The sequence below is a fragment of the Pelodiscus sinensis genome, chromosome 18 (assembly GCF_049634645.1).
Source record: "Pelodiscus sinensis isolate JC-2024 chromosome 18, ASM4963464v1, whole genome shotgun sequence".
Taxonomy (NCBI): Eukaryota; Metazoa; Chordata; order Testudines; family Trionychidae; genus Pelodiscus; species Pelodiscus sinensis.
The window spans coordinates 27324621-27351730 of NC_134728.1; the positions used below are offsets into that span (position 1 = coordinate 27324621).

Sequence of the window (27110 nt, forward strand, 5' to 3'; positions counted from 1 at the left end):
ATCCAATCAAGTGTAAAATTGGACAAAGGTTAAATCCCAAAGCTTCCCTCGCAAAGAAAGATTTCTGACTCTAGCCTGAGGCAAGGATATCTAAATTGAACTGTTAGATTGTTTGTTTATTAGGACCGGAGTTTTTCATTTGTGAAATGTATTGACAGGCTAACTTCACCACACTTGTGCCATGCAGGGAGCAAAAGGTTCTCATTGATCTGTGTAAGTGTAATTTAACACAGTCTGGTAACCTGTTACATAATAGTGTGGCCTTTGGCGTTATTCAGAATGTCAAGCACTAGACTGCATTTTACATTTCTGTTGAGTAATACAAGGGAGAAATTATGTGGCTACACGGCTACACTATGCCTGGGAAGAAGCATAAGGATCTTGCACAAAAAGGGGTTTTTGCACAAAAAGGAAATGTCTGCACTGCTTGTTTTTGCGCAAAAAACTCTTGCGCAAAAACAGATTGGAAGAGATTATGTACATGAAGCATGAGAAAATGCTAATCTACGCTTCATTTGCATTGCCTTTTCCGGCAAAGCGCGTAGTATTGACAAAGTGTGTGTGTGTGTGTGTGTGTGTGTGTGTTCCTGTCACTGTGAATCTGTAGTAGTTTAATACTCACGCTAGACTTCTGTGAGTTTTTCACATGTAAACGTGTGTAGTGTAGGGTATGTGCTTCTCTTGACTTCTGGCCTTATGTTACTAGGTCATCACAATCTGTTATAGCTCTTCCCCTTTGTTGGTGATTATGAAAACCCGCGCTTGATTATATTCAGGCAAGGTCACCCCCCGCCAAAGGTTGCACAGGTATGTAACCCCCAAGGAGATTGCTTGGATTCCCGGGGCTTTGTCTGCTGGCAGCTCAGGGAGAGGCTCTGAGTTTGCCTTGGCTCCCCCTCCCTACCAGGGCCAGAGTCAGCCCGGCAACCCGTGGGGAGTGAGATGCCCCTCCCAGGGGGAAGGAGAGACCATTGTTGAGGGGAGTCTGGAGCCAGCCAGGAAAAGGGGAGGACTGAGTGTGTGGGAGCTAGTAAGCCCCAGGCCTGCATGCAGGGTTCCCCCTGAGAACTAGCCTCTAGGGACCTGAAGGCAGGATCCCTCAGCTAGGTTTATGTCTCCACTGTTGATTCCCAGTTGTGGAGTTTGCTGGGAGGCTTCCCCAGCCAGGCTGAGTTGTCTCCAGCTCCCTGGGTGAGACCAGTCACTGCATGGTCAGCTCTGCTCTAGCAGCAAGTTCAAGGCTGCTGCCTGCTGTGTGGGTCTGAATGCTGGGCTGGGAGGCTATAGTTTTGAATTTTGGTGCAGTTGTGTGGTCTGCATCTTGAGCCCTGCCCCCTTCGCGGTGAGGGGAACTTCTGGGACTGAAGCAGCCTGGTTCCTGCTTAAAGAGGATCCCTGTGAGAAGAGAGCAGCCCTTTGCAGAGACTGAGTCATCTCTCAACCTGAGGTCATTCATGGAGTGTGTGAGTGCACCAGTTTTTAGTTAGTCAGGCAGGGAATTTGTTTGGGGATTTTATTACCTGCAGCATATTAAACTGTGGAGGGATTTACTGCCTTCTCCCATTTGAGAGTCCTTTGGGCTGTACTGGGCCTAGTCAGCCCCACTGCTAAACCACTGCAGAGAAGGATTGTGTGGTCAACAGTCATCAAGGGCCCCAACAAAGTACTCGTACCAACGGGACACTAACCTCACAGTTGCTGGGCACCGGTGACCCTAAAAATAGTGTTTTACCCTGTTCTGTTATAATTGTCTCCTGTTTAATATAATTGTGTTTATTATAGTGTATGTGTTTGTGTTATTTTCTGGGAGTCTCCAACTATCAGGCAAATACGTGGGGATTATCCTGGGCTAGAATTTTCCTCCCAAGCTGCCCTGGTGACCCTGCTAGGAAGGAGTGAGGGGGGTGGAGGCACCGCCAAGTACATCAATCAGAAAGAATAAAATTGAGTAGGTGGCAGGATCCAGAAGAACCCAGACCTATCCATCCGAACCTGAAAGGAGATTGGCTTTAAAAGAAGGTAACCAGGTGGAGAGGGGGCGCTACAGCTATAACTTAGAGCACTATTGTGAAAACCATGTACAATGGAATGTCTGCTTTGGTGTGATGGGTAGAGCCTTGTGCGGATACAGAATTTTGTATCTGCATCCGCATCAGCAAAAATGAGCCCACATTGACATCTGCAGATGCGGATACCTGTGATGTAAAGTGGTTATCTGTGGATTTGCAGGGCTCTGGTGACGGGTACAGTGAACACATGGAAGATTAGGGAAGAACAGATTATCTGGAGGGTTTACGTTTTGGATAGCTAGTAATGTTTGTGCATTTGCCTGTGAATGAATAATTACAGCTGGAATTTCCCAGCACTTGAGAGCCAAGCAGTTTATACATTCCAATGAGGCATGTGGCCGTGGCCGTGGCCGTGGCCGCTTCTCTAATACATTTCATGGTAGCTTTGTAGCAGTAACAGTCTAGCTGCATTGCTTCGCCCTTTCTGGTCTTTGTAAGGGAGCTCCTCAACACACCTGTCTTAGGCCTGTGGCCTTTATTCTGTCTCTCGGTGGAATAGGACAATTCTCGCACTTAGACAAGGCACTGGGCCACTGCACCCTATGTATCAACCTTCATGACCAATCACATTTGGCTGAGTTTGGACACTTGTGGTTCTTCCCATCGGCTGCCTGTGACGAGTGGCGGACAGCCTCCTTAAAACAAAAGCTTTGCTTATTTTAGCAGTAGGAACAAATACAGCTTGGGGAAAAATGGATTTTAAAAAGAATAGACAGTTTGCATAATTTGTCCTTGCTAAAATCTTATCCTGTAATGGTGACCTAGGCAGGCCTAATGATACCATAGCAGAGAGCTGTGTCTGGTTCCCCCCAGTAACTAGTGCCTCTCTTGGGAGAAGTGTCTTTCAGTCCTCCCAGAGTTCTCATGTTCTTGTGTATTCATGGGCTTTGCCTTATCCTTGTCCAAACTGGCTGGAGAGAAGGCAGAAACGTCAAAGCTCTGGCCAGGTCCCTGAACAAATCTCATATGTTTGCTGGCGGGTGTGTGTTTTTTCCTGAAAGCCTTGTATGGAGCTCAGTTAGTATAGTCACACCATACGTTTCCCAGTAACCAGGTCAACGTAGCTACAAGTCAGCGCAAGCTTGACAAGCCAAAGACCATGCACGTACCATTCACATAAGCAAGTCACATTGAAGTGAAGTGTTTGTCCTCTGAAAGTGTCCAGTCCCACTGAAGTCATTAGGAATACAAGCAGCGAGGCCTTCTCAGAAGTCCAAGAGGCCCAGTCCACTACCAGCGTGTGAGCCCCCTCGCCATAATAAAAATAAAACATGACACCACTGATCCAGCACCAGTCACTAGCAGTGGTTTGGTTATATAACCAACTGATCTGAGAGGACACGTTCATCCTGCTCTAATCCTGTGCCATCAAAACCGATATATTTTCATTAATATTTATGAACATTTTTAACTCTTTACTATGACAAAATCTATATCAGTTAACAAAACAAACAAACAAAAACTATGCCTCTTACCAAATTGCATTTCTTAATAGCTTAAATTTGCAGCTGTGTGTGTGTCACATTTTGGTCCCATAGGAGTGAACATTAAAACAAGTTGTGAAACTTATCAAATGCCAAAAAATTAATGTGTCTACATTTGAGATCCCCCCCTTTGAGCTTGAGGCCGAGGTCAAATGGCCCTGCTGCCCCCTCCCACCGGCCCTGAAAGTGGGAATGAGGGTTGCAGAACTGAGCCCCAAAAAAGAGAAGATTCAAGACTGCATCACTTCTGGATAAGTCCCAGGTGTCCTATTGACCTCAGTCCATACAATTGAAACAGTTGGGAGTCCAGCAGAACCAGTCACGATACCAGACTATGAGGCACATTTTGGAAACAATTTGTTGATAGAAGTTCTGTCTCCTTTGCTTCTCTGCTGTCTGTATAACATATGCTGAAGCAACAGGAAAACAATTTTTGTCTTCATATTGAGGATTCAAATAAACAAAGGCGTCCTGATTTGCCCTGAGAGAGGTTGGGCTGTAATTGAGGTTATTAGCTTTGCTTTTTTTTCCTGATAGCAGAGCAGGCAGCAAGCCAACCCCATCTCTTGCAGACAGCTTCTCCTGCAATCACTTCATTAAACGCCTCCCATCTCAAACCCAGCCTCTGTCTCCCTCCCCCTTTTTGCTTTTTTCCCTTCGGCTGCAAATCCCCTTCTCACCAGGGAGCCTTTGAAATGGCAGTGTGTCTGTTTAAAAATAAAATGAAATTTTAATGAATACAAAATACCACCCTATTCATCAGATTGTGTGAGCAGTGGAATAAGGAGGGAGAAAGGGGGAAGGCATAAGGAAACTTGGGGGAATGTACAAATGCAAGAAATCCAAGGGACAGAATGGCAGTCACCTATTTTACCGGGACAGCTAATTTAATATGGGAAAAATATATTTAAAACATGTTAATTTGCCAGGTTAGCTTTGAATTTATTTAAATGGCAGGGGGCAGAGAAGAGTGGAGGCATTAGTTACACCCAGTACCAGGTCACACAGGCATTCATCCTTCCCTAGATGGTCCTGGTGTGACCATACTTGAAATATTGGGTTTACCTCTGGACTGCTCTCCCAAGATTTTCAGTTATTGTGAGCGTCCAACTTGAGACACCTTATAGGAGCCTGATTTTTTCAGAGGGCTGAGGATCCAAGCCTCTGAAAATCCCTTTAAAGAATTGCAAGGTGGGCATTCAAAATCATTAGCCCCTTTTGACCTTCTTGAACAATGCAAGGGTAGATTGGCAGAGATAAGTTCCTTGGAATAAGCCGTACAACCTCCTTCCACAGTGAGTGCGATTTCTAGCATTCGTGCCTTTAGCACAGTCTCAAAAATTAGACCCTGTGCAAAAGCTTGCAGTGTATTTAGGTAAGATCTGGCCTGGCTTTGTCATTCTTCTCATCTCTTCCTCTGGAACAATGTCCTCGTGTCATGGACATTTTGATATTTGTGGGTTGTCACCATGATACCGAATCATCGTGTAGTGCTAGTGTGTTGAGCTGCAAACATCTTGTTACCAGCTCACCTGGTTGTCTGGTGTTTGTCCCAGAGGTATTTCCTGATACACTTTAATATCTGGGATGTAAAAGCCCGTGTTAGTGGTTAAGTAATTAAACGATAGGTTTAATCAGTTAACCACCTGAGATTGTCTGCTAACATATTGGCTGCGTCTAGACTGGAAAAACTTGCCAGCTGTCTACACTGGCCACTTGAATTTCTGCAAAAGCACTGACTTCCTACTGTAAGAAATCAGTGCTTCTTGCGGAAATACTATGCTGCTCCCGTTCAGGCAAAAGTTCCTTTTGCACCAAGCTTTTGCGCAAAAGGGCCAGTGTAGACAGCTCAGATTTGTTTTGCGCAAAAAAGCCCCGATCGCGAAAATGGTGATCGGGGTTTTTTTGCGGAAAAGCGTCCGTGCCAATCTAGAGGCGCTTTTCCGCAAATGCTTTCAACGGAAAACTTTTCCGTTAAAAGCATTTGCGGAAAATCATGCCAGTCTAGACGTAGACAAAGGGTATTTTGCATTAGCTCAGGTATTTTATAAATCCATCCCTAAACTAAAGCTATTTGGCTATATTGTGTTCTTATGGACTATGGGCTACTAACATAAGGCCTTACATACCAAACCTCTGTTCTTGTGCCTGTAATTCTGTGCACACAATTAGAGGTGATACCTGAAGCTGAATTTAAGCCATTTTGCTTGTAAGCACCCAGCAGTACCTGCAAATCAGGCACTTAATTGTCAGTTGCAGATGCACTTAATTAAGGGCACAAAAATAAGCTAGAGTTTATTTGCATTTGCAAATTAGAGATGTAAAATAGTTTGTTTAAAAATCTGGCCTTTTATTGCTCTGCAGCTTTTTTCCCTATCTCTGGAGGAAGGCAACAGCAACTATGTTGCAAATTAGTCAGAAATGTGTAGTCTGTATGCTTTGCATGAGTCTGATAATTAATGGGTGTAGCTAAACAAGAAAGAAAACTTAACATCCAGTGTTTTAGGTCAGTGCCTTAAAAAAGGTTAGCAACTCTCTCACAAACAAAATTATGCCCCCTTTCCATCCATGTATCAGGGGATTGGGATACATGACTTATGAGGAGAGGCTGAGGGAACTGGGTTTTTAGTCTTCAGAAGAGAAGAATAAGGTGAAATTTGATAACAGTCTTCAACAATCTGAAGGAGGATTTCAACGAGGATGGAGCCAGGCTATTCTCAGTGGTAGTGGATGGCAGAACGAGGAGCAATGGTCTCAAGTTGCAGTGGGGAAGGTCTAGGTTGGATATTAGAAAAAACTACTTTCCAGGGAGGGGGGTGAAGTGCTGGGATGGGTTTCTTAGGGAAGTGGTGGAATTTCCATCTTTAGAGGTTTTTAAGTCCCGGCTTGACAAAGCCCTGGCTGGGATGGTTTAGTTGGGTTGGTCCTGCCTTGGGTAGAGGGTTGGACTCGAGAACTCCTGAGGTCTCTTCCAGCCCTAGGATTCTATAAAATCTCAGAACTCCTTTCTCCGAGAAGATGCAGGTGAAATCTGGCTGACCTATGCCATTCCTCCCTTTTCTATTGACATCATCTGGACCTGCTGAGCCTGGTCTTCTAGCTCAGAAGTGGGCAATAAGCGGCCTGAGGGCTGGATGAGGTTCACCCTGGGCTAGCCCCTGGAAGGGTGCCAGGTGCTTTATTTACTAGCACGTCTGTAGATGCAGCTCCTCACTGCTCCTGTTGACCATGGTTTGCCATTCCCGGCCAATGGGAGCTGCAGGAAGTGGTGGCCTGGCCAACTGCGGCCAACAGAAACTACAAGTGGCTGTGCCTGCAGAGGAGCAGGTTAATAAGGCATCTAGTGGCCCACCAGGGGCTAATCCTAGCAAACCTCCTCTGGCCCGTGGGCTACTTATTGCCCACCCTCTGCTCTAGCTCAATCGATCAGTACAGGTTAAAATGTTGTTTAAGATTTCTGCCCCTAGAAAGAATAGGCTGAAGTGGGCTGAAGCAAATGAAGGATAGAGTTCATTTCCTTCTCTGGTGAAGCTTTAGTGAGGCCCATGGGAGAATTTACATTGTGAGCAAGAGAGTTCTGAAAATAACGTTACAACTTCCCCATTCATAAATACGTTGGGTGGAGGAGGAGGAGAGAGAGCTATGACACCATCAACTATGGTATTTCTACCAGCATCACAGAGCACTGACATCTAGATAGTATGGTGACGGCTGCATTGTAACGTATACATGTTTTGACACCTAAAAGTAATCTAGACAAATAAGGCTGCTAGCACGTTCTAAGGAACACAGCCCTACATAAAAGCTTGTGAGTAAGACTTCCAGAAATACAGGCCATTTCACTTCAGTTCATGTTGTTTAAGTGCAAGATCCGTGTAAGCATGTAGAGACTCAAGCGAAGCCCCTGCTAGACTGTAGGTTTATCAAATTTGTCTAGATGCACAGTGATTGAATGGAGGCTCAGGAGTGGTACATTTAATAGCTCTGGAGAAGTGGCTAGCACAGTGGTTCTCAAAGTGCGGTCTATAGACCACTAGTGATCTGCAGCCGCCTCCCAGGTGGTCTGCAACTCGAGCTCAGCCCAACCTTCTTCCCCCATGGAGCAAGGAGCCTGCACAGCCACAAGGTTTGGAACGTCAGCTCTGGCTTTTGGTTGGAAGGGCGTGTGAGGGGGAGGTGAAGAAAGCCCCGACCGTCCCTTCCGGACCTGGTTCTCCAGACTTGAGTTTGCCCCCAGTGCCTCTAGAGCCACCCCAGCTCCCTGCCCATCACCACTGAGAAGCACAGGGATCTGGCTGTCAGGGCTAGGCAGTAATGAGGGTGCCAAGTCTGAGGAAACAATAGGGTGGGAGAGACAATGGTGGAGCTGGGTTGGGGGAGTGATGAGGCAGTGGAGGGGCTGGAGGAGAAGGGAGCAATGGGGTGGGAGGTGGGGGAAGCAGGGGCTAGAGTGAGGGGGGCAATGGGGAAATTGGAGACACGAGTGTGATGGAGTCAGGCTCACAGATTGTAGGCCCTGGGGCACATGGTAAATCATAGAATCACAGGGCTGAAAGAGACCTCAGGAGTCATCGAGTCCAGCCACCTGCCCAGAGCAGGATGAACCCCAACTAAATCAACCCAGCCAGGGCTGTGTCAAGTTGGGACTCAAAAGCCTCTAGGGATGGAGATTCCACCATCTCCCTAGGGAACCCATTTCAGTGCTTCCCCACCCTCCTAGGGAAATAGTTTTTCCTAATATCCAACCTAGACATCCCCCACTGTAACTTGAGACCACTGCTCCCTGTTCTGTCATCTGTCAATACAGAGAACAGCCTTTCTCCATCCTCTTCGGAACTTACCTTCAGGAAGTTGAAAGCTGCTATTAAATCCCCCCTCACTCTTCGCTTCTGCAGACTAAATAAGCCCAAATCCTTCAGACTCTCCTCATAGGTCATGTGCTCCAGCCCCCTAATCTTTTTGATTGCCCTCTGCTGGACCCTCTCCAATGCATCCATATCCTTTCTATAGTGAGGAGCCCAGAACTGGATGCAATACTCTAGATGTGGCCTCACCAGTACTGAATAAAGGGGAATAATCATTTCTCTAGATGTGCTGGAAATGCTCCTCCTAATGCACCCTAATGTTCCATTAGCTTTCTTGGCTACAAGGGCACACTGTTAGCTCATATCCAGCTTCTCATCCACTGTAATCCCCAGGTCCTTGTCTGCAGAACTGCTACTTAGCCAGTCGGTCCCCAGCCTGTACCAATGCTTGGGATTCTTCCGTCCCAAGTGCAGGACTCTACACTTGTCCTTGTTGAATTTCATCAGATTTCTTGTGGCCCACTCCTCCAATTTGTCTAGGTCTTTCTGGACCCTATCCCTGCCCTCCAGCATATCTACCTCTCCCCCTAGCATAGTGTCATCTGCAAACTTGCTGAAGGTGCAATCCATCCCCTCATCCAGGTCATTAATAAAGATGTTGAACAAAACTGGCCCTAGAACCGATTCTTGAGGCACTCTCGCTTGAAAGTGACCGCCAGCCAGACATCGAGCCGTTGATCACTACCTATTGGGCCCAACAATCTAGCCAGCTTTCTATCCACCTTACAGTCTATTTATCCAGTCTAGCAGATGAAATGCAGAATTATTTTGATAAAAGAACTAGTTTTTCTGGCTAACCATTACAAAAACTGCAGTGAATTGTTCTTCTGTGCCACCATGGTTTTACCATAATAAATTAATCTTTATTTATTGAATAGGTTATATTGGACATCTTGTTTGAATTTACTCTGTAATATGGGCAATGCATGAAATAATGTAATGCCCAGTTAATATCAAGTAAGTGCATATGTTCTACTGCCGTGCATATGGGCCTGAATCAAAGCCCGTTGAAGTCAGTAAAAATTCCCATTGACTTAAATGAGATTTGGACAAGGCCCTGAGAGCAAAGGGTATTACATGCATTTCAAAAAACTTAAAAAAATAACAAATAGTCTTGCAGCACCGTAGAGACTAACACAAATATAGATGGTTTGTTAGTCTCTATGGTGCTGCAAGACTATTGGTTATTTTTTTTAGTTTTTTCAGTTGCAGACTAACACTCTGAAACTACTACATGTATTTCAGTCTGTGGTCTCATTGTTTGTGATTAGGGCAGCGGTGATGCTGCTCAGTTGGCTATTTATTAGCATAGTTTAATGGCTGTCTTTAATAGAAATAGATGGAGGTGCAGATTGACAGCTGCACTGCTGACGTCCAATGGGCCTGTGGTCTTTTCCTCTTTCTTTCCTTTCCAGATAGATAAATAGTTAAAAGGCAATTACAATGTTAATTTGTTGTGTTAATGTGCTACAGCAGGAAGCCAAAGGGAGTTGCACAGGCTAATGCAGTGAGCCAGTCAGTTTAGATTAACAGTTCAAGCTACCAAGGGAATTCTCTGCCATTGAAAAAGAAGAGGAAACACAATCAGTGTGTTATCAAGCCTGACACTGAAAATGATGCAATCACATTCAAGTGTCCCAGAAGGACCAAGGCACTGAATAAAGATAAAGCCACTCAAGCTTTGCTTTCTTCACAGGAGACGTTGGGAAGGGAGGTTTATTATTAGCCAAGCAGTAAATCTCACTGCTGAGCCTTCTATTTTTGGTTTTCTTCAAGCAGCTTTTCCGTGTTGTTGTTTTGTTCCTCCACCTAATGACAGAAAGCTGGTGAAAAGCAGCAGACTATGTTCCATCAGGAGCTAAGCAGGCACTGCCTAGGCAAAGGAATCCACATAAAGGAGAACAATGGAGCTAGCATGTCAAGTGCAGGAATCATCTGGCTTCCCAAACCATCAAGTACATGTGTGTATGTGTTTGCTGTGTTCTTAATGCTAGCTTGGGGTCACCCTGGGCGAGGGCAAAGGTCTTTTTCTTCCATGCTGCATATGGGTGAACCCTAACAGGGGAGGGGCATGGAACCTCTATGCCAGGCTTGTGCTCCAAATGCTGTTAGCATGCCGATGGGACAATGTAAGGGGAGGCCCTCATCAATGTTCCCTCTAATCTTTTTCATCCATATGTGGAATAATTTTTATGTGCACTGAGGCTTGTGCAAATGTGTCCCCTAGTAGAAACCAAAACCTAGCTGTGAGTGCTCTGCTAATCAGCTGGGCAGCACTGGAATTTCTCTGGGGCAGCTGTACAAACTCACAGCTTGCAGGGCACACTGGCCCTCATTCTAGTATCCCTTCACACCAGTCCACTGAGTTGAGGCTGCTTTGTTGGTGTGCCCGAGAGCCACTGAGAATTCTGGAGGAGATGGCTAGAATTCTTCCTAGGGTCTCTGATTTAGCATGGCCCCTCCACACAACCTTCTGCCATATTAACCATACTATTCAATCTGCCTTAGGCCAGCTCTACACAGGCAGAGAAAAGTGATGCAAGATACACAACTCCAGCTATGTGAGTTGCGTAGCTGGAATCAATATATCTTGCTCCGATTTTTCTGGGGTGGCCCCACAGAGGGAGGTCAATGGGAGAAATGCTTCTGTCAACTTCCCTTACTCCTCACGACTGTGAGGAGTTCCCGTGCCAACATGGATGCCCTCAGTATTTGACTTAGTGGGTTGGTACTAGACCTGCTAAATTGAACCCTGGAGTATCGATCAACAGAAGGTCAATCATCCGGTAAGTGGAGACGTGGCCTTAGTCTGCCATTCCCTTCAGTAAAACACTCTCTATGCTCCTTCCCTTACCCCACCACTCCATCCCTTTCACACTCTCTAGCATCCCAATTTCATATTCTTTCCCAAACTCCATGAATTCCATGCACAGCCCTTCCCTTAATGAATCCTCTCCCGTCTTGTTTTCCCCATACATAGATATAGCCCCCTGTGGGAAGATGGCTGGAAGTGGGGAGAATAGGTTCATTTTGATTCCTGAGGTGGGTAGAACTCCCATGAGAGATGAAGCCCAGCCCTAACTGCTGTGAATTATCATATCTCTTGGTACCAGTGCGAGGGATGACAGAGGGGAATACATTCCCCTTGGCTGGAGGATGGGAGGAAACATCTGGCAGGTGCTTTTCTGTGTTGTACCACCCTGGGGCTGCAAAGCCAGCCAGTTGCAATGTTTATATGAATTCTATGGAGTGAAGCAGCTGCTTGGCTTCATCTCTTCCTTCCTTCTGCACAATGGGTAGGGAGAGTTGCATGGAGTGCTCAGTATATTCTTCATGAACTAGCATCAGTGGTAGACACCAGGGCTGTATCTAGACTGCATTCCTTTTTCGTAAAAGGGATGCAAATTAGACATATCACAATTGCAAATGAAGCGGGGATTTAACTCCCCCCTGCTTCATTAGCATAAAAATGGCTGCCTCTTTTTTCCAGCTCAAAGCTTTGCCGGAAAAAAGCGCCAGTCTAGACACACATCTTTCAGAAAATAAAGCCTTTTCCGAAAGATCCCTTATCCCTCATTTTAAGAGATCAGGGATAAGGGATCTTTTGGAAAAGGCTTTATTTTTTGAAAGATCCGCGTCTGGACTGGCGCTGTTTTCCGGCAAAGCGCCGAGCCGGAAAAAAGCGGCAGCCATTTTTATGCTAATGAAGCAGGGGGGATTTAAATCCCTGCTTCATTTGCAATTGTGATAGGTCTAATTTGCATCCCTTTTACGAAAAAGGGATGCAGTCTAGACACAGCCCAGGAGGAAAGAAATGACATTGTAATGCCTGCAGAAGCAAAACTTCTATTTATAGTCTATGTAACAATGAGGCAAGATCATCTGAGTTCTAAATGTGTGGTATGAATGAAAAGGGTGCAGGAACTGTACACCTGCCGACATAGGTTTAATGGTTTCTTAGGTTTGAATATTCACAGAAAATCACTTGTGGCAGATCCCAGGCTCAATGGTACATTAATACAACAACCACATGCCCAGTCTAGGTACATAACTGTCCAGAAAAGTCCAAAACCTGCTCACTGAAAGGAATTTTCCAATTGATTTGAAGGAGAGCAAGATCTTTCTATACTATTTATCCATGCATTACTAGTTCTCATCAATTTCTTAAATTGGCATCCATCACTATAATTGGTGAGGATATGTTTAGACTCTATACACTTAAGTACCTATACTAGTGTAGGTTTTCTTTTGCCTAGAGTTGAATTTCTAACATGCCCAATCTGGGGATGTAAAATCCTGTTTAATTGTTAACTGGTTAAATGTTATAGGCAGGAGCAGCAAAACATTATGGGTAGTTAAACTGGGCTGGAGCACCACCCTCCCCAACCTGGTAAGGGTAGTGCTTACTAGTTAACCAGTTAACCATTCACATCCCTAATCTTCTCACCGAACCTTTTCATTTTTTCACAGTTTACCAAATTACCTGTAAAAGGAGTAAGCTACAAAATTCCCCTTGCTTAAACTATAACATTTTAATCAATATTTTTGCCAAGATATTCATAAATAGGTGAAACTGCATTCTGGAAATTAGCTGACTTGATGGGAATAAAAATCCATTTTTATTCAAATAGCTTAACTTCCAAGTAATAAAAATCATTAGTCTTGCCCATTTGGAAAATAGAAAGCTTTTAGCCATCAATTTAGAAGCCATTTGAAAGCTCTCTTGAGGCTTTTTTGTCATTATTCAGTAAGAGGCAGTAAGAAGAACATGTGTTAAGTAGCTAGTAAATGCAAGGGACAGCATGGAACTGTGGGAGAACTGTGATGTGAGGTCTTTCTTTCATACTGTAGAAATAGTAAACCAATGCATCTAGCAACAAATAGTTCATGGCTTTTAAATGTTCCAGTGAATTTATAATCTTTCTTGAGATGATTGAAACACTAGTGTATATAAATGATTTTAGAATGGAAAAAGTCCCTCTAATTCTTTGCCTGGCCTGAAGTGCTGTCCATGGTGCTGAACGTGACAAAGTGGGTAAGGTAATATCTTTTATTGGATGAACTTCTGTTGGATAACGACAGACTTTTCAGCTTCAGGACCTGAAGAAGAGCTCTGTAAGCTCCATAGTGTCTCTCTTTCATCAATAGACGTTAGTACAATAAAAGAGATTACTTTGCCCTTGTCTCTCTCATATCCTCCTCCAACAATACTGCATATGTGGTGCTGAATGGCAGACATTCTATTTCTCTAATGGGAGGGAAAATGAAGTCTGTATAAATATAACCATTCAGCGGAAGATCTTAAATCCTTTTGCAAACATTAATTAAATTAGACACACAAAAATACAATGGAAGAATGTCAAGACTCTAAAGACAAGTGCTCAAAAATTAGGAAATGCCAAAGTTAAGGTTGTCTATACTTCCTTTAGTCAGCACCCAAATGTTTATGTACTATGATACAGTTACTAATTACATGCTCAAGTCCTGCTTTTCCCCATAAGACTCTGCCTCAGTCAGTGCACAGAATGAATGTTTGTCACTGAATGAGCAGCAAGCTAATATTTTGTTTTACTCTCACTGGTCAGTATGTGGCCCCAGCTCTTTTTAGTGCACTCTTCAAATTCTGCCCTGAAGACAGAATGATTCATCTCATCATGAACTGTTTATGGTGATCATTCCCATAATATTTGAATAACTCACAAAGATTACTTTGCTTTGACAACAGACAGATAAGGTTTACAGATAGGGAATCAAGGCACCAAATCTGGGGTACACAATTAAAGACACCGAGACTGGATTTTTCATTTTTCTCATCATATAGCACTTCATATATTCAAAGCACAGCTCCCCCTGACTTCAGTTGTGGCTGTGAGTACTACTGTAAATTAGACCCCAGATTGTCAAATTAGGCTCCCAGAAAATGAGGAACATATACTTAATTAGTGGCATATACTTAATTAGTGGCCACTTGTGCAAATGTTGTCTTGTATGACTTGCCCAGCATCACATAGAAACTCTGTGGCAGAGGCAGGGATAGAATCAATTTCTCCAGGGCAATATTCACCTCCCTTAATCACGAACCCTCCCTTTTTCCTCCTACTGCCCTCTGACTTATTCACCACACACCTTATGACTTTTGCAATAAATGGGGCACAGGGTGTACACATAACAGCCTCCTTCACTATACAAACCTGAATTATGGAATGGCACTGGGAGCTTGTAGAAAAAGTAGTATTATCGACTGTATCATAATGCACATACACAAGGAGACTGAATTAAGGTTACTGACATTGTATTGATACCAACATAGTCAACATAAAGTTTAAAACCTTGAAGGACCATTGCATAATCCTCTGCTATTTGAACTAGTGGAGTAACTGATAGCAGTAGTAGGTAGTCATCCTTTATATGGACAAGCACTAGAGCGGAGAGAGTAGGTTTTGCCAGTGAGCCTGAAATCTGACTGCAGAGAAATAATGAGACTTAGGGTATGTCTACACTACAGAGTTTTGTCGGAAAAACGGTTGTCTTTCTGACAAATCTTGACTTGCAGCTACACTGTAGTTGCATTCTTCTGAAAGTAAATTGAAGACAGAGGGGTTTTCCTGACAGCAGTACTCCTCTTTCTATGTGGAGGAAGCCTTTCTCTAAGGCTACATCTAGACTGCAAGCCTCTTTCGAAAGAGGCTTTTTTGAAAGATACTTTTTTGAAAGATACAGGAGCAGTCTAGATGCAGGTAAAGTTTTTTCAAAAAAAGCCTGCTGTCTAGACACACCCTGAAAAGAGCTTTTTTGGAAAAAGGCGTGTGTGGACAGGGAGGAGGGACTTCTTTTGAAAGAAGAGGCCTCCGTGAAATAACACAGGTGCCCTGGTGGACACTCCAGCCACAGTAATCATAACTCTATAGTTCCTGTCTCCTGGTCCCTCTTAAAGCTGTAGGCACCCTGGACAAGCCTTGTGGCAGGAAGCCGGCCTGAGAGCATGACCCTGGCCACGTGGCTCTTCCTTCCAGAGTCCTTGCCACCCATGGCAGAGCCACAAACCCCCCAAAACTGCCTTGGCCCTCACAGGGAGCAGTCCCAGGACACACCCAGAGGGACCAAGAGGCGAGCACCCTCCTGGTTCAGAGTGGAGATCCTGTCCCTCCTCGAGCTGTGGGGCGAGGAGGAGACATTGAAAGATCTCCGCTCCAAGCGCTGCAACGCGGACATCTTTGAGTGCATGGCCAAGTTCCTGGTAGAGCACAGGCACCCACCCTGAACCTTGGAACAGGTCTGGAGTAAGGTTAAAGAGCTCCGTCAGGGAGATGTCAGGGCCAAAGAGCGCAACTTGCACTCAGGGGCAGGACGCCACACCTGTCCCTAGTACCAGGAGCTTCACATCTTCCCCACCCATTATCATGGACTCCAGCCTCAAGACCCCTGTCGTTGCCCAGCTGGAGGTCATGGCAGAGGAAGAGGAGGACCAAGGCCAGCAGCAGGAGGAGGAGGAGACGGACACCATCACCCTGGCCTGGGAGCCAGTGCCTGTCAGCCTTGTCTCCCAGGCCTCGTCTGACACTGGGAAGGGATCTTCAGGGGAGTGCTCTCAGTTTGTCACACACACAGGGAGGCAGAGGCAGGTGCACAGAGGGCAGGGTGCAAGCTGCTCAGGATGGACATCGTGTTGCAGTCCGTGCATGTGGAACCACGAGCAGCGTTAGTGTGCACCTTGCGGCCTCAGCAGACAGCCCCGAGCACAGGTGAGATCCTGCTGCCACGCTCAGGGGAGGCCACACATGTCCAGCCGGGGGATGAGGGGGGAGGAGCAGGGGAAGGAAAGGGAGCCTGCCATGGGTGGAAGTAGCACCTGCCATGGGTGGAAGTAGGCTAGCCACAAGGGTGCAGGCACGGCCCCAGACACCCTGAGGAGTGCCGCACAGCACACGGGCACACCTGCACATGCGAGGCACCACCTGCTCCCATGGGCAGCACTGTGAGCTGCAGGTGTGTGTGTGGACCCCAGGGAGGGCCAGGCTGCTCCAGGCTCTTCTGCTGCCCATGAGGGGATCCCACTGTGGCAGGACACTTCCCTTGTCTACTTGTCTGTGGCTCAGGGGTGCCCCCCTCCTGTTCGGACTCACCAAACCCCAAGTCTGAGGAGGTCCCTGCACCCGAGGTGGCACATCCAGCTGCCACCACACCACTCCTCCCCGTCCTCCCCCTCCAGGTTATGAGTCCCCTCCCCCTGCCCACCTTTTTTACTGAAAGATAAATACAGAGTTTGTTGTGTTGAAAACCAAACAGGTGTCTTTATTGAGAGGTCAGGGAAGGGGTAAAGGGAGGGGTTGTGGTGGGGAAGGGAAAGGGCAGCAACACCTCTATTGGGGAGGCCCTGGGGAGAGTTACTGGGGTCCTTGAGAGAACCTGTCCCTCAGGGCCTCCCGGATGTGCACCCCAGCCTGATGAGCTAGCAGATGGCAACTGTCCTCGGCTGCTCTAAAGCTCACCCCTAGCGGCTGGCATCTGCCCTCCACCCCAGAAGGAAGGCCTCCCCCTTCCTCTCAATGATGTTGTGGAGGACACAACATGCCATGACTACCGTGGGGATGTTGTGCTCCCCCACATTGAGGTGGGTCAGGAGGCACCTGAACCACATCTTGAGGAGGCCGAAGGCACGCTCCACTGGGATCCTGGACTGGTTCAGGTGGGATCCGGGACCGGTTCAGGCTGGGGTCCAGGTGTCCAGTATATGGCTTCATGAGCCATGGCATCGGGATAAGCCATGTCCCCCACAATCCACAATGACATCTGAACATCCCCACCTGCCAAATCCCAGCAGAGGAAGAATGTTCCTGCCTCCAGTTTGTTATAGAGGCCTGAGTTCCAAAAGACGCGGACATCGTGTGCCCTGCCCGACCACCTGACAAAAAATGTCCGTGAAGTGTCCACGGTGGTCGACCAGGGCCTGCAGCACCATGGAGAAGTAGCCCTTCCTGTTAATATACTGGGCTGCTGATGCTCAGGTACACGGATTGGTACGTGGATCCCATCTATGGTTCCAGCACAGTTTGGGAACCCCAGGGCAGCAAATCCGGCCACTGTCAGGTCCAGGTCTTCCAGGCAGATGACCCTCCGCAGCAGGATGGAGTTGATGGCCCTCACCATCTGCAGAAGGCGACAAACAAACACACCAAACAGAGAATGAGAGAGGGAGTGCCCGAGCCCTGTACTGTACATTTACTTGCGCAAAAGCGCATGTGCGGTGTAGACGCTCTGCCAGTTTTTGCGCAAGAACAGCTGTTCTTGTGCAAAAAGCCTGCAGTGTAGACATAGCCCAAGAGAAAATCTGTGGCATCCAAAAAAGCAGGGCAACCACAGCAGGCACTGCGAGAGCTTTGCTGGCCCTCGAAGAGATAGCAAGCACACAGCAGAAGTAGATAAACAGCTGTCCAGGGAGGTCCCTTTAAGCATGTGTGTCCGCAATGCTCTGGCACCAGAACTCGGAAGCAATTGGTGACCTAAAGCTCTGGCCAAAGTGGTTCCGGGTGGCCTTTTATGCGACAGTGTCCAATCAGTTTGAACGCTCTCTTTTGAAAAAGCAGATCGCTTTTTCGATGCACTTTTGTGTGTGGACGCCCTCTTGTGCAAGATTTTTTTTTGGAAGATCTCTTCTGAAAAAAATGTATTTCAAAGGAAGCCTGCAGTCTAGACACAGCCTGAGGAATCTTGGGTTAATTCCAAGTTGTGTACCCTTCTTTGTCCCCCAGATGACCCCTTCAGTCGCTCGGCCTGTGTAGAAGTCCTGTCTCTTTCCTTCTCCCCCACAGGTACATAGTCACCCCAGTCTTCTCAGCTAGCCAGTCCCATTCTATGCCCAGTCAATCCCATTTAATCCCAGTTTCTTTGTCTAGCCAATCATCACCGCATCTGTGGGATCCACTTCTGAACCCCAATTTTTTTTCACCTTGACTCCTGTTACCCTGCGAGAGAGACTGGTCCTTATCCAAACCTCCCCACCAACTCCCTGTCATCTGCTTGGCTAGTCAGTCTCTCCACTCAACTCATTCCACCTCTGCACTCATTAGCCCTATTGGCTCCCAGTCTCTTTGTCCAGCCACTATCTGACCCCCCGCCCCCATGACACACCCTGCTTCTGGCTCCTTATCCAATATCCATCTTCCTGTCCTCATCCCTGGCTTTGGGTACCAGTTTCCTTGACCAGCCTGTACCAACTTAATCCCCCCCCCCTTCAAAAAAATCAACCAGATGCAGACTCCTGGGTTGGGAAATTTCAGCCTGACTGGTAAAAATCCAGCGGTATTATAAGCAATTGAAAACAGGGCCTTGAAATGGGAAGTGTTGGGTCACCTTAAGGGAAGGCAGTGCTACCAGTCTGGCACATAATGAGCCTCCCAGTTATCATGTGAGATGGGAAGTAATGATTCTGCCCATTTTTCAAATGGATAAACAAGGCACAGAACTCACGAGGCTTTTCCAAAGGCACGTGCTGAGTCAGTGATCGGAATTAAACTAGACATAGACGTTCTGACTCTTCATACCCTGCTCTCAGCTAGACCACACACCCCTTCCATAAATTAAATATGTTTTGCGAGCATACTAGAAATTAGTAGGCATTCTTAAGGAGGCTGAGCAATCTTGCTTTAAGCCTCACACTCCATGTGAATGTATCTAGATATAAATCATAATAATGGAAGGGATTTTAAAAAAAAGCTTTGTATTATTAGATGCAATTTTCAACTTCATAGGCCTTATGAACAGATCCCTGGCTCTCTGGATAACTGATGAGTCAATCACTAGCTGAGCTATTTCATAATCCACTGGAAATCCTTCATAGGCCTAAGAACAAACTCAATAGATCACTTCCTTCACAGTGTGAATTTGTAAATGTCACTTGGCAGTATTTTTAAAGGGAGGCTTGACATGTACTTAGCGCTGCATCCACTCTTATTCAGAAAAGCAGTGTGATAGTTCACATGGTGCAAAGCCTGTCTCACCATTCGTAAACTGTGAAAATGCAGTGTAATTAGAACTGGCACTCCCGAGCCTACTGCTGCCAGGTTCTTTGCTGGCCCAGCATCTCTTGGGTGGCAAGGGGACAGTGCTGAGGAAACAGCTTCAAATCATACCCCCTATGACTCTTGGTTTGTCTAAACTACGGGATACACAATTTCAGCTACATTAATTGTGTAGATGAAGTCCAAGTACCTTAACTTGGCTTTTGGCGCTGTCCCCACTGCAGGAAGTTGAAGGGAGAACACTCTCTCTTTGACTTCCCTTGCTCCCCGTGGAAGCAGGACTAGCCAGCATCGACCAGAGTGCCCCTCCCAGTTTAATTAGTGTGTCTTCACTGGACTTGCTAATTGAAACCCTGGAAGAGCGACAGCAGCAAATCTGATATTGATCCACATCCTGGTATTGGTCCCCACCTATGTTCCCTCTAATCTTTTCCATCCTTGTACCTATTTTTTCCATCCATGTGTGGAATATTTTTATACGAACTGAGGCATGGCAAATGTGCACCACCAGTAGAGACAAAACCTAGCTGTGGGTGCTCTGCTAATCAGCTGGGAGGCGTTTCAATCTCTCCTGAGCAGCTGCACAAGCGCATGGCTTACAGGGAACACTGGCCCTACCCTGGGACTGTTCTTCCCTGTGGAGGCTCACTAGATCCAGCTGTGGATTGCCAGAACTCAGCAAACTCCCTTTATGCCCCCAAAACTTCCCAATGCAGTGATCCTGAGTAGGAGTTGGAGGGGGAAGCCGGATACAGCCCAGTAAGTCCCTGAGGGTCTCCCCCTTATTGGGGGAATCCTCATTTGGGAGAGCTGGCAGCTTTCCAGAGTGTGGCAGAGGATGTTGTCCTTTATTTGAAATATGAAAGTCTGGAAAAGAAAAAAAACATGTTTGAATTGTAATTGGCAATGGCCAGTGCTTCGATGGAAGGAAAGCAGTCCCTCCCAAAATGCACATGGCAAACTGAAATGTACAGAATGGGGCCGCAGTAAATCAGTGCTGATGGATTGGTCAAGTTATCTCTCTGGGCCACCTGTGCGTCTATTTCAGGGCTTTTTAGTGCCATTCACATGATAAGAACATGAACCTGCAGCCCAACTCAGACAGCTCATGCTGAATATGTGTGGCATGCCAGAGTGGCTTACAGCGAAAATAAGCTCTGTCTGACTCCTAGCATCTCAACCAGCAGCAAGCTTCACTTTGCTTACCTGCTAGAATTGGTTCCCTGTAGATCAGGGTCTCAACAAGTGTGCCTGAGTATCAGCAAGTGTGCCAGGCACAGCAATGTTGGAACTGGGAGACTCCACTGTTGGTTAAGTCTGCTTGAAGTAGCTGGCACTTTTCATGCACTTTGTCACTCAAAGAATAAAAACAGTGCCAGGTTTGCCATGGATTAGAGGCATGTACTGCAATGAACATATTGCACAGTAATGGCCGCAGATTTTTTAATACGACCTTCAATGTTGTGCCTGCAATTTACAACTGTAGATGTAAAATTGCAAGCACAATTAGCAGTGAATGCAAATGATAGCATATAGACATTCTGCTACAATGGATGGGGCTATAAGTAGTTTGGTGTATAATGCTACCATCAGCGCCTGAAATTAATTACTGGGAATTTCACATCAACAATTTATTTTGGGTGCAAAATTGCAGAAATGAGGGGTTAGGTTGAGTTTTCTTTTAAAATGTGCCCCAGAAATAGTAATACAGTAGACTTCCGATAATCCAGAACCTTTGGGACCTAGGTAGTGCCGGATTATTGGATGTGCCGGACTATCAGGCAGTACTATAAACTGGTTATATATATACTGCATACAGTATATACTGTATATAAAGTGTTTTTAATCCTTTTTATTGTACATACTATATACTGTAATGTTTTAGTTTTTTTTAACCCTTTTTTACCCTTTTTGCTCGGTTCTGCCGCTGCCGCCTTGTGACTCGTTTTTTTGCCGAAGGTCACTCACTAGGCTCTTGACATTTTGATGCCGGACTATCGGAAGTGCCATACAATTGGATGCCGGATTATCGAAGTTTTACTGTAGTTGGAGCGTAGTGTATTGATCATATTTATAATATGCATCATTTACGAATTCTTCTGATGAAAGTTCTACATACTGTTTCTTTGCAGTGGCTTTAAATATTATGCCAAATAACTGTCAAGTCAAACAGACCGTTTCTGCAGCATTAAACAATTCCCCCTCCTTGGGACTCCACGAATCACACAGCTGGTGTGAATTTTAATGTTAATGTGTGCAATTAAAAAAATTATCCCAATTTTAGGAAAAGAATACATTTGGATCCTTCTCTAAAAGTAAACTTAAAATTGTGTAAATTACAACCCCCCCCCCCCAAACTCCTTCCTTGTGCAGTGCAAGAGCCTGATTTCCTCCTGTCCACTGGGATCTGGTGTGTGTTTCAGTCATGTCATTAATTGTGCTGTGTTGTGCACATTTTCTGCTTCACTAGTTAGTCAGACAGGCAGCAAATGGAGTCAGCTTTAGGTCACAGAACATGAAAAACCAACTCCTGCTGTCACCCGATCAGGTAGGGTATTGAGCTGGGCTCCGCATAATTGAAAACATCAGCAAGCTAGAAAATAAGCCAGAGATTTTAAACATGGAACTCTGAAATTAAGAGTGTGCTGTTTGAAGGATCTATGAGGACTGACCCTTGTGATGAGCCTGATCCAGCTTCTATTGCAGTCAATGGACATTCTCCCATTGGGTGAAGTGGTGTTGGATCAGGCTCCAAATGAAGACGTACTTGAGATATGGCGACTCTTAAAAACAATAAAGACAACAAGGAGTTTTTCAAGGGGTAATGCATTAGGCCTCCACCCTCCAGTGCCTGTAGTTACTATTATCCCCATTTTACAGATTGGTGAATTGAGGCACAGAGCGATTGAAATGTCTTGCTCAACTTGCACAGTGTGTGAATTCTGGCTCCTGGTTCCCTCTTCAGAGAATGCCTCCATGCTCCCTGCTTTCTGCTGTTAGGGCTGCCAAACACATCTTATTTCGCCAGAGCTTTTCCTCTCCTGGTCTCCCCTTTGCTAGGGCTTGATTGTGCCTCACCTGGAGCCAACAGGAGTTTTGCCATAGTCTTGCATAGAAGAACCAGGGTCATAAACCATTATATAAAACCCGGGGAGGGGGGAGCTGAAACAATTTGTATAGTGGGGATGCTGAGAGCCACTGACCCAAACTGTAAACCCTCTGTATTATGGAAACCACTTCAAGCCAGGGGGAGCAGGAGCACCCCTACTTCCAGCACCTCTGGTTATATATTCTCCCCGATAGCTTCTTGTCCACCCCTTTTGGGTCTGAGTTATTTGCCATTACACATACACTTAGCGGAAAGGCATATAAAACCTTTCCTTTTCTAGAACTCTTCTGGGCTCTTTTTTTAAGACAGGACAAGACAAGTCTGGGCTCCTGTATGAAGCCACAGAGATTGTTTTGGATACTTAATGTATCTTTTAGCTACGGAAGATCCAAATGAAAATACCCAACCCAACAAAAATGAAACTGTATCTAGAGCGCGAGAGAGCTGTGCATGCCCCCTGCAGTATCCTTTCCGAGAAGCGGAGGGAGCTGCTTTGCTAAAATAGTTCTCTTCTAGCTGGATCTAGGGTCATTATTTCTTTAACCCTTTTCATGTCTGAATAGTTTGTAGCTGCATGCATAAGATCTAGTTGTGGCTCTTCGGCTCTGTCTAAATGAAAAGCTAGGGATGTGATTTCCAACTCCAGAACACATCCTTGTGCTAGCTTGATGAGAGCTCGCATGAGTATACATAATAGCATAGCTGCAGCAGCAGCAATGGCATGTTGCAGCTCTTCTGGGTTCTTACCCCCAGGGATAGATGGATTTGTACTCAGAATGGCTGAACCGCGATGCTGCTGCCACTGCCCCTGCTATCACAGCTGCACTCTCTGTTCATGCTAGCTCTCTTTGAGCTAGCACAAGCATGTATATGCAAGCTGGGAATCACCCCTTTCATGCAGTACAGAGTTAAAGCTGGTCCTTAGCTGGTATTAATTGTCACAGCTCCATGACTTCTACCCGAAAGAGGCTAAGCTCACTCCGTGAAGAAGCTCTTGCCTCCTCATAAGGATGGCAGAACCTTACTCAGAGTGTTCACCTGAACCTTCCTAAAACAGAAAAATGGACACTTTGGGATGAGATTTACCTCTGTGCAGAGAACCAGCAGAGTCCTATGTACCACAGTCTCATGCCTTCAAAATGGGATTTAACTAAGACATGGGCAGTGTGCAGGACAGGGGCAAGCTGTCTGTAGTGGGCCAGACTTTGCTCTTGGTAACTGTCATTACTGTGCTACTTGCTGAGTTTTTGTTTCAGCATAATCCTGAGTGTTGCAATAGAGGCCCTGCGCAATGGGAAGTCGGATTCTTTATTCGGGAAATACTACAGCTCCAACTACTTATATACACTCAAACTTCATTTGTTTGGATTTGTTTCATCTCAAATCTTGCTGGATGCAAGCGACACACAGTGATGTTTTTGCCAGTGCTGGGCAGAGGGGGAAAGAAACCACACAAATGTATTTGTTTGATGGACTCTCTTATCTAGTGAGTGACTCTGTCAGCAATGTATCCTTCTGGGACCTGCCAGGCTGGGAGAAAAAAAGAAGTGACGGCGTGAGTTGGACAAAGCAAGGAGATAAGATGAGAAAATAATTCCCCATTGGTCTCAGCTGCTCCTGACCGGCAATCTACATCATCACAGACCCCTGCTCTGTGTACACTGTGCATTTGAGAGTTGGTCACAACAATAACCGCACATCATATCAGCTTCAGCACAAAATACGCTGAGCTGGTTGCAGTTTAAGAGCTATGTAGGTTAACAGGTTCGGAAGATGCAATTCATAGCTGGCTGCTGCTGCTTTGCTGCCTGTTCCAAATCTGCAGTTTAGTTTGCAAACCAAAGAGAAGGCACTTGGAGTAAATATTTACGGATGTTAAAAAATGGCTGCACTTTCAGTGCTCCTACAAACAGCTTTCTGGGGCACCCAGGTGAAAGAGACTTCTGAAAGAATCCAGGAGTGTAAGAAAAATAGACCCAATTAACCTCTGGGGTAATCCTAGAACACTAGAACTGGAAGGGACCTCAAGAGGTCATGAAGTCCAGTCCCCTTCTCTCACAGCAGGACCAAGCACAAATAAATTTGCTGTAGGGCATTTAACATAAAGAAGCACAACCAATAGTTCCTTAGCCACCTTTTTCTGGAGGTGCAGGCTAATGATGTGTGAAAGTGGGTGAGCAAACCCCATGCAATATTGTTCCTTTCTCTGGGGCTATGCCCGTTTCTTCTGCTGTGGTCCTTCTTGTCTAACTCTGCAATCTTGTTTATTTGCAGGCAATGTACCAAGCCCCACTTCTCTGAAATCAGAAGAAACCAAGACCAAAGTTAAGCAGTTTCTTGCCTTACAGCCCCAAATGGCTTTAGCAAGAATGGCCATACTGGGTCCGATCACAGGTCCATCTAGCCAGGGAAGCTGACAGCCCCCTGGAAAGGTGTGTACATGTGTGGGGGGAATGGGGGGTGGGGGGCAGCTCTGTGTTCTTGGAAGGAGTGTAGGCCAGCCAGCTCTCAGCGCCCCTCCCTCCCCGGTCCCTAGAGCTGCCCACCGCATGCTGTGCAGTGCTCTGGGAGTGATTTAAAGGGCCCAGGACACTAGCACTGCTGCTGCCTTTGAGTGGACCTGCATCTAGGCCAGTATCCTGTGCTCGGACTGTGGCCAATGCCAGGTGCCTCAGAGGGAATGAACAGAGCAGGTAACCATCATACGATCCAGCAGACCCCACAGCTCTCTCGCTCTCTGCACCTTTTTTTAGGGCCACACCAGGCTTACCAGCTACTTCTTGACTTTCCTGTTTTTTCCCTTTCTCTCTATTCTGTCTGCATTAGCCTTTGCCACACCCACAGACATACCTACACCTGGTTAGAACAATCCAAATATAGAGGCATTAAAATTCTCATCAATGCCAAGCTGCAAGTTGCCATGGCTCAGCACACCCTCTCCCAGGGTACGTCTACACTACAGCGCTAGTTCGAACTAACTTAGTTCGAATTAGTTAATTCGAACTAAGCTAGTTCGAACTAGCGCATCTAGAACTAAAAACTAGTTCGAACTAGCGCGTCCACACTGATTGGACGCAGGGGGGCATTTAAGGGCAGCTGAAACCGGTTCTGGCAGGGCATCAGGTCAGCAGTTGCTTTGTGTGGCTGCTGTCTGAGGCTATCTGAGGCTCGTGCTTAAAGGGACCCCCCCTGGACAGCCGGTTCTCAGCTTTTCCTGCTTGCTTGCCAACCTCGCCGAGGGACAGCAAAGCGTCGGTCTCTGTGCCCGTCTGTGTCGGTGGTTCCCTTCGGGGGGGACTGCCGCAGGTGGCAACATGGAGCCACGGCTCGCCCTGCACCTTCTGGTGCACGTTCTGGACTTGCTGCTGCAAGCCTGCCAGCAATGGCTCGAGGCTGCCTGGCACCACCTGGGGAACGTCAGCCCCCTGCCTCTCCGCCTGGCCGCCCTGGGGGCCGTGGAGGAGCCGCGGCGGCGCCCCGGCACCGGCGTGCCCCACCGCATCTGGCGTCTGGACACCAGCAGCGACTGGTGGGACCACATCGTCCTGGAGCGCTGGGACGACCGACAGTGGACCCAGAACTTTAGGATGAGGAGGGACACCTTCCTGGAGCTCTGCGAGTGGCTCGCCCCTGCCCTGCAAAGAAGGGACACTCGCATGAGGCCTGCCATCCCCCTCCAGAAGCGGGTGGCCATCGCCCTCTGGAAGCTCTCCACGCCGGACAGCTACCGATCCGTCGGGAACCAGTTCGGCGTAGGGAGATCCACTGTCGGAGCAGTGCTCATGCAGGTACGGCGCTCGTCGGCCACCGAGCCGGGGGGGAGGGGGGCTGCGAGGAGGGGATGGGCCGCCCCAGGGACAAAGGGGGGGGCGGGAGGAGGCGAAGGCGCCCCGCACCGGAGGGGTCGGGCTGTCCCGGCCGTACTACACGCCGCCAGGGGGGTTGCTTCCGGGAGTGGGGCGCGGGGCACTGCCAGGGCACGCACGCTCCCAGCCACCTGGGCGCCCCACTGATTGACGCTTTGCTGTGTCTCTCTCCGCAGGTGGTCAAGGCCATCAACCGGGTGCTGCTCCGCAGGGTGGTCCGCCTCGCCGACCCGGACGCCGTCATCCGGGGATTCGGCGCCCTCGGCTTCCCCAACTGCGGGGGGGCCATCGACAGGACGCACATCCCCATCCGTGCCCCGGAACACCAGGCGTCCCGGTACGTGAACCGCAAGGGGTACTTCTCCGTCATCCTGCAGGCCGTGTGTGACCACCGGGGACAGTTCACGGACATAAATGTGGGCTGGTCCGGCAAAGCACACGACGCATGGGTGTACCGCAACTCCTCCGTGTGCCAGCGGCTGCAGGACGGGACCTTCTTCCCCAACCGCCACATCAGGGTCGGGGACGTGGACATGCCCGTCTGCCTGGTGGGGGATGCCGCCTACCCACTGCAGCCCTGGCTCATGAAGCCCTACACGGGGCACCTCAATCCCTCCCGCCAGGCCTTCAATAACAGGCTGAGCAGGGCCCGCATCGTGGTGGAGGGGGCCTTCGGGCAACTGAAAGCCCGCTTTCGAT

The 27110-nt window shown here is 47.2% G+C and overlaps 1 long non-coding RNA gene across 1 annotated transcript in view; it reads left to right on the plus strand.

Annotated features, from left to right (window-relative positions):
- Positions 1-25965, plus strand: part of LOC142818865 (uncharacterized) — a 40429-nt gene extending 14464 nt beyond the window's left edge. The window contains exon 4 of the long non-coding RNA XR_012896562.1: positions 24820-25965. This is a non-coding gene — a long non-coding RNA (uncharacterized LOC142818865). The remainder of the gene's footprint in view (positions 1-24819) is intronic.
- The last annotated feature ends 1145 nt before the right edge of the window (positions 25966-27110 follow it).